Source organism: Numida meleagris, chromosome 2, assembly GCF_002078875.1.
Source record: "Numida meleagris isolate 19003 breed g44 Domestic line chromosome 2, NumMel1.0, whole genome shotgun sequence".
In the NCBI taxonomy this organism is placed as follows: domain Eukaryota; kingdom Metazoa; phylum Chordata; class Aves; order Galliformes; family Numididae; genus Numida; species Numida meleagris.
The window spans coordinates 127,267,856-127,276,470 of record NC_034410.1 but is presented as its reverse complement, the minus strand read 5'-3'; positions in this window follow the sequence as shown (position 1 = coordinate 127,276,470).

Below are 8,615 nucleotides of genomic sequence, written 5' to 3'. Positions count from 1 at the left end.
GATGAGGAACAGGAAGGAAGAAAGAGTATGGAGGGCAAAGGTTAATGAGGGTTTGTAGGGGTGAGTTCGTATATTCCTCAATTACCATTGTGTGGGGGGGGGAAGAAGAAACAACGATGACTTTAGTATGTAAAAGTACCTGTTACAAGGAAAGAGCAGTAATTGATTACATTGACAAAACAAAGGGCTACATTCCAGTCTGGAAGCAAGGCAAGTTGGCAGTCCATGGCTAAAAATTCCTTTGGGGTTATTGAATATGCTGTTAGAAAAGAATATCATCATTTTTCTATAGCAAATGTGGGTTATGTTTCTAAGGAAGTCCTTTGTGGAGATGTTGCCTGCTTCCTTTACTGAAAGCACTTCCAAGCTGCATGGTGAGCTACTTCTACTCTAAATGCTTAAGCTACACAAAATAGCTTGACCTGAAACCACTGCTTTTTTTCTTAAGCCTTTATCCTACTGTTTAAGAAAGTTCTGAGTTAATAGAGTTCTGTGAAATTATTCCACGTATCTGGAGAAATCGAAGTATTACTAAAAATTAAAAAGCACACAACTAGATGGGGACCAATGGAATACAGCATAAGAAGTAGTAGCACCTACCTATTACTCGTCATGCCTCTTGCTTCTGGTCCTTTTGGATGGTAGGCAGCTGAACTAGCTGCATCTTGTATTGGTAAGGCTTGTGGGCAGTGGGCAGTGTGACTGGGTGTGCTTCCTTATTTCTAGTAGTTTACATCTCATCCAAGTCTTGGCAAGCTGATGTTTCCAGATTCTGAATGGAGGAGGGAAGAGCAGTGCTATGGATAAGAAAACATGTTGGAAATTGAGGTTTAGCCTCTGTTTTCCACCCTTTCTTAGGATTTTTTATGGTAAGTCGCTTTATGTTCTTCAGTGGTGCAGTTAAAAGTTGTTGGAAGGCTCAAGGTACACTTCCAGAGAGGGGAAGCTGTTTGCTGTTGATATAGTTTAAGTGCCTCAAAATTCACATAAGGAACCTGTTGAAAGTGAGAGCTATTCTAAACAGCTGTAGCCTTTACGCTATACTCAAAGGCCTTACATTAATTTTGTGGATATGATTGTGAATAATTTCTGCCTTCCTCACCTTTAGAAAAATTAGTGCTGCTTGGAGTAAAATTCCTGCTTAGCTGGAGGAGGAGGAGCTGCTCATTGTGGTGAGTAATATCCAAGCTTCTCCACTCTTTGAATTGTACAGTAAAGGTTGTTTGATTAGTTTCTTCTGTTTTAATGCAACAAAAATACTTGTCTTAAGGAATCTTTTTGTACCCTCAGCCTAGTCTGAAATTTTAAATTAAAAAAAACCACAATGATTTTAAAGCTGTCAAGTGCTAATTGCCATAACTCTGCTTTTTAAGAAGTGCAGAAACATTCATGACAAAAGACAGTTTCATTCTGAGTCCAGACAATGAAGCTTGATTCTGTGGCCTTTACATGGTGCCCCGGTGTCCCTAAACTCTGCTTTTGAGAGATGGGTGACAGGAAAGTGCTCCAAAAAACTTCTCGCTTAGTTCAGTTTCCAACTGAAGGCAGGAGCTGCCTGCCTGCTTGGCTCTCAGTAATGTGGTCTCAGGGTGAGAGATGTCGGGTTGGTGTGATTTTTGTTGGAGTCAGCACTTTGCTTTAGCACTGGTTGATGGGGCTGTGATTGAAATCACATTTTACTCTCGGCAAGGTTGGCTTGGAGTTTCAGTAGGTGCAAAACACTGCAATCTTCAAATAAGTGCTTCACATAGTATTAATTGTAGAGGCGTAGATCTCTTTGAAGAAGAGAGGGGACGTGAGGACACGCTGGTCGTCCTGTTAGCACTCACTGGTGTGGGAGAGCCCTTGGGTCACAGGAGGGGTGTTGCTGCACGTCCCTCACCTCCACCATGTGAATCGAGTGCATCTGCAAATAGCCCAGGGACATTCACTTGGCAGTGGCTCTAGCAGCTCCATTTACCCAGTGAAGCAACTTAGCAGATGACCTCTGTTGACCAAGTGCTTCTTGCCTGGCAGGAAGCACTGGTTTTGGTGGGAGGAATTTTCTCTCTTTCTGCCTATGTTTTCTCCGTGATCTTCTGCTTGCTTTAATCCTGCTCCATGGTATATGCTGGAGCATTTCATCAGGAATTTTCATAATGGTGCATAAAGCCATCTCTGTATAATGGAAGCATTTGTTTTCAGTACAGCTTTTGGCCCCAGACTAAGAGTTCCATCCACATAAAATCTAACTGCCATAGACTTGAACTGGCATTGCAGATCATTCCTGGATGATGGGCTGGTGCACATGGACCCGGGGGGACCAGTAACAGCTTGGCAGCATGTGTGAAATAGCAAAGCCAAGTCCCAAGCTGCTGGGAACTGTAGGAACCTTAAAGAAGAAAGAATTATTAGAATGTAAATCCTTATCATGGTGAAATACCTTTATTTATAAACGAATATCAAATTCAGTTCCGTTGGATTAGTTCTTTACCTTTCAGAGGTTTGATGTTCATTGCTGAGACGCATTCTGATCTGGACCGAGGCTTTCTGCTGGCTGCATAGCCACACAGCAGGGAGGAAGACAGATCCCCAACCCCGTGCCATGTAACATGGTGCTTGTACATTGCACTGAGTGTTTTTAAAAGGCTCACTATAGTTTAATCTTCTGGTACAGGGTAGCTATGCTGTTCTGCTGCTAATGTTAAGCCATTAGCATCAGCATGATTAATTTCCACTCCTGCTGCAAAGAGGAGCTGGAGAACCCTTCTAGATCGATGAGGTGGTCTCTGGGATGCCCACAAGCAGCATTTCAGTCAGGGACCATTTCTCTGACCAAAGACACTGATGTACCGTTGCCTCTGATTGCTTAATGTGTCCTTGGCTGTCCAGGGGTAGCAGAGCTGTATGCTACAGACAGAAAACACCAGACCTCAGCAAAACATCTGCATCCATGGTTTTTTGAGACCCAACACTGTCCCTTTACTTGGTTTCACAATAATGTTCAAAGTAAGGAAAAGTTCAGTTCTGAATGAGATTTCAGCCAGACTGGAAGACACAGGGCAGTTCTGTGTGAACCCAGGCCATATTCGCCTCCGATGTTCTCATCCTGCCAGTGGTAGAAAGATGGGTTCAGTATATATTAAAAAACAGTTTCATGACTCAATGTCTTTCTAACTTCACTAGCTTCAGCTGTGAAGAGGTGGCAGGTTCTTACATGAGAGTGAAAAAGAGTCAATTCCTGCAGCAAAGCAGTTACCTCCTAGTAGCAGGAAAACAGAAGTGCAAATCCATTACCTAAAGCAGTGAATGTTAGCAACAAGTGACGTCCTCCAAGATGAAGCAGCTGGTCAGGCTGCAGCTCTGGCGTGGGTGGAGATCTAGTGCTGACCTGCCACAGCATGAGGATGTGTGTTACTACTACTGACGGGCAGCTGCAAGTAAAGAAGCCTAATTTTGCAAATGTTGTGTACTTTTCATGTTTTTCCAGTCTCTTTTATTAGATTCAGAATAATTTATGTGCTGAATCCCCAGCAAAATGGAAGGTGGCATGGCTGGGGCTATAGGAACAGCTTACTTTTAAACGTTAGAGAGGATAAGCCTGTGGCGTTATGTATTCTGGAATTAAATAATTCTTTTATAACAAATGCAAACAGATACGTTGGTGAGGTGAGCAAAGAAAATTCTACTAACAAGCCCACAACAAAAGGAAGTAAGAAAGACTGCTGAGAGAGAGGGAAGTGAGCAGCAGGAAGCCAACCTCAAAGCACAACGGGGCTTACAGTGCCCAGCATCTGCGCACGGCAGCGAGGGCGATCAGAGGAGCACGTCCAGGACGATTGTTCCTCCATTCTGTAGGACTGTGAAGGGTTTTGCAAACTATTCACATGTGGCTTTCTGAAATGAGAAGTTTTAGAAGGAATATGGCCTATCTCCATTGGAAATTGAGGTCCTAATTAGGGCTGTATGGGTATCAGTGAAAGGACGTTGTCAGACTGAAGACACAGAGCGCTGCACAGATGAGGGTTCTAAAGGAAGCTCCCAGCTGTCTCTGATTCTACTTAAATAAAAAAAGCTGCTGGTGCCTGACAAGTGCTGGGGCATGTCATCAGAGGTTCAGTGCGCTCTCATTTTCTATTATTGCAGAGCTCAAAATGATTATCCCGAAGAGTCGCTCAGCAAAGAGAGGTTTTGCTTCAGTGGCCGTTACAGTGATGTAATACACACAAGGAATAATTCTTCTTTGCTCTTAAATCCGCAATATAAACAAGGGTAGAGATTTTCAGCATGATTGAGAAGTAAAATCAAAATCAGCCTTGACGTTCCCAACTGCAGTGTGCAGGAGCCCAGGACAGACCCAGCATTACAGCAGCACCCTGTGTGCAGCTGGAGGTGAGGGACCAGGGGCTGCCTCCCAGGGCTGCCACGGTCAGGGCTGGCTGCCCTGCCACCAGATGCACTGGGCAGATGTGGGGAGAGGGGTGGAATTGGCCAGGAGAAAAGCATGATAGCGGTCTTTCAGTATCTGAAAGAGGGCTGCAGGAAAGAAGGGGACATGCTTTTTAGCAGCGTCTGCTGTGATAGGACAAGGGGAAATGGTTTCAAACTAAAAGAGAGGAGATTTAGATTGGATATAAGGAAGAAGTTTTTTACAATAAGGGAGGTGAGGTGCTGGAACAGGTTGCCCAGAGATGTGGTGGATGCCCACTGGAGACATCCAAGGTCAGGCTGGATGGGGCTCTGAGCACCTGATGTAGCTGTAAGTGTCCATGCTCACTGCAGGGTAGTTAGACCAGATGGCCTTTAAGGGTCTCTTCCAACTCTAACAATTCTATGAAAAGGAAAGGTTGGATAAAGTTTCAGTGAGGGAAAGGAAATGGCACTGGTAGTTGGGATGCAGCAGGGAGTTGTTTTATGGTGGGATAAACATGAGTAACAATGGGAAACATCTCCAGTGGAGTCCTTTGTTAATATTTTGGTAGTACATCATGTTCCAAACCGAAGGAAATGTAAAGGATGGGTCCAAGATGCTTCGCAGTCATAATGGGCTTCATTAAGGATCCTGACCAAAGTAAAGACTAGAATTCATGCCCATGTAAACAGTCAGTGGTGGCAGAAAACGTGCAGAGGGGCAGTGGCTTTTAACAAGTGCAGTTACAAAGCCTGCAGTGAGCTCACAGCCTCACCAGGCTGTGCCTCGCACCTCTGGAGACCCCTGGTTGTACCCGAGTCAGCTTCTGCATCCCAGGGACTGATCCCAGCCCTGGGACTGGAAGCAAAGGGAAGCGGCAAAGACGTTGCTGTGCTGGTTTCAGCCAGGAAGGTTTCTTAAGAAGAAACTTCCCCAGCTGAAGATTGGAGTCTCCAGGGCTGCTGGGAGGGCCTTCAATTCATAACAGAGATTTTTTAATTGAAATGCTTGATTAAAACATCGTTCAAACAAGGAACTTCAAAATGTAATTTAAACCTTATAAAAAATCTTCTTGAGGCGACGCGAGCTGAATTGGAGCAGACTTGATGCCATGTGCAATGCAAGGAGCAAAAATTCCATTGCATGCTCCCTAACAAGGTTTCTGAGACAAATTAAGGAATCAATTAAATACCTTTCAAGAGGAAATAAGATATCCAGGAGGAATGAGCTGGATGACCTTTTCCTGATTCATGAAATGTCTGTTGCACTCTGAGGATATGTTTTTCTTTTAGCTGTTCACTCTCCAGGAGGAACGATGCTATTGTTTTGTGATGCTAGGTTCTCATTAATTGCGTCTTTTCTTTCATGTGGAAAGTGCTGGGACTTCCAGTGTGTCAGAGACTTAAACTCCTTATGCTAATGCTGTATGCTGCAAAAGATAAAACTAAAAAGAAAACAACCACCAAGAGGCTTTCGGCTCTTGTAAGGAGATGCAGTGGCATACCACAGCAAGAGGTACAATCTGCTTTCAAAGGGTGAAATCGTTGCTTTGTTGCTGGTGGAAAGCCCAGGCTCCTGGAGCTGGTGAATGGCTCCCAGTGAAGGTGTCTGGCCACCCCAGCCTCGGCTGCAGCCCTGGAAGAGTCCAAGCTGCTTTGGGGCTGAGCAGGGAGCACCAAGGGAAGGGTTTCTTGCATCTCAGAACTGCCAGAAGAGGCAGAATTATCCAAGGGTAGAAGGAAGTCTCTTAGGAGATGGCTGTGCTGCTGATAATGGCAGCATGTGCTGTGTGGGGCTCTGCATTGGCATACAAAGCTCAGGCCAGGGGGAGCTGCACTCACTGCAGATGTTTGGTCAATCTGCAGAATTCCCCCACAGGCTGAATACCATTCTGGGGTTACGTCTCTGTCGGTCAGTGCGTGGCAGCCCCATCTGGCACATGGCCTCGGTGGCACATGGCCTCAGGAGACAACTGCCTGGAGGCGCCATTTCCCTTAGTAAATAGGAACTCATGCTCTCTTAGAGGAGCAGCACATGCATTCTGTCTAGACGTACCTATAGTCTTTCTTTTTGCTTAACTTGTAGGACAGCATCGTTATCCATCTCATGGTGGCAAGCATGTGGTGTGCCAGGTCATGCAGCAGGAGAAAGGTGTTGGACTCCCCACGTCCAGTAGCACCTCCAGCTTCAGGGACATCACTGAGCATAGAGGACCCTGGACAGCATTCCTCAGCATCGAGCTGCAGAATTGAAGGGGCCAAGGTGTCGAAATGGGCTTGGTACAGCAGGTGGAGGAGGCCAATGGGAAGCTCCCTCCTCCTGCTCTTTATCTGCCCCTAAGATTGGTCTGCTTGCACTACAGGGCCATAAATCAGCCTGGTTTTGGTGGCTGAAGCTGGAGGAGCTGTCCCTGCATCCTGACTTGTGCCTGTGCTCAGAAATCTGTATCCTGGGGAGCAGGCAGCTCGAGCTAATGCGTATGGGAGGGCTCCTGGAAGAGGCACCCTGTGCATGGTTGGAGATGAAGGTTTGCACTGTGGGATGATTCCAATATCTTATGTTCTATAACGGGTTCCCTTGCAGCTGGCAGCTCCTGCAAAACCCTCCAGGTTTCTATTGCTTCTGTTCTTGTCCTTCAAGTAGGTGAGACTGTACCCCTCTTTGTAATAGCTCCCCTGGCAAAGAACCAGCAAAAGCTATTTCTTGGCAAAATTGCAATCTTTGCATAAACTGAGGAGCTGTGCAGATAATAAACCCCTTGATGTTTCAACCTGTCATAGGCGTGAAGCGGAGCACTAAAGCAAAATGACATGCAAAGCTGCTGGGAATGAGCATTCGAGCAGAATAAGCATTCAAGAGCCCTGCAAATGGGACCTGGGCACATTTCTCTTATTGTTAGTTCAGAGCTGGCTGCAGCATGTTGATGATATCTGCACAGAGGGAGAGAGGTGCTCACAGCCCTCATCTCGCTGCTGGGCAAAGGAAAGGAGCCACGGTACTCGGAGCCACCTGCCTGTCCCAGGGCACTCCTGCTGGTTTCAGGAACTCAGCAGGGATCTTTCAGTGCCTTTCAGAGAAAATCATACAATCATTAAAGTTGGAAAAGATCACTAAGATCATTCAGTCCAACCACTAGCCCATCCCCACCATGCCCACTAACCTGTGTCCCTTAGCGCCACTTCTCCATGTCTGTTGAACACCTCTAGGGACAGTGACTACACCACCTCCCTGGGCAGCCTGTTCCAAAGCCTCATCACTCACTCTGAGAAGAAATGTTTCCTAATACCCAACCTGAACTTGGTGCAACTTCAGGCCAACAGCTCTAGTCCTATTGCTAGTTGCACAGGAGAAGAGGCTGACTCCCACCTCACCACATCCTCCTTTCAGGCAGTTGCAGAGAGCAACAAGATCTCCCCTGAGCCTCCTCCAGACTGAACAATCCCGGTTCCTGAGATGCTCCCCATAAGGCCTGTGCTCCAGACCCATCACAGCTTTGTTGCCCTCCTCTGAACACGCTCCAGGGTCTCCATGTCTTTCATGTAGCGAGGGGCCCAAAACTGAACACAGCACTCAAGGTGTGGCCTCACCAGTGCCAAGTACAGAGGGATCATCCTCCCTGCTCCTGCTGGCTATGCTATTTCTGGTGCAAGCCAGGATACCATTGGCAGCCTTGGCTACCTGGGCACGCTTCTTGCTCATATTCAGACAGCTGTCAACTAATACCTCCTGATCCTTTTCCTCTGTGCAGCTTTCCAGCTACTCTGCCCCAAGCCTGTAGCTATGTTGTTGTGACCAAAGTGCAGGACCCAATGCTTAGTCTTGCTGAAACTCATACAGCGGGCCTCAGCCCAGTGATCCAGCCTGTCCAGGTAGCTCTGAAGGGCCTTCCTACCCTCAGATCAACACTTCCTTCAATGATGGAGTTCCAGTGTCAGTGGATAAAGAAATAGCAACTGATGTCATCTACCTGGACTTGTGCAAAGCATTTGACACTGTCCCACACGACATCATGGTCGCCAAACTGGAGAAAAATGGATCTGACGGATGGTCCATGTGGATGGATATTTGCTGGATAAGGAATTGGCTGGATGGTCACACTCAGTGTGTGTGGTCAGTGACTCAGTGTCCAAGTGGAGAGCAGGGATGAGTGACGTTCCTCAGGGATTGGTGCTGGGACCGGTGCTATTTAACATCTTTGTAGGCGACATGGACAGTGGGATTGAGT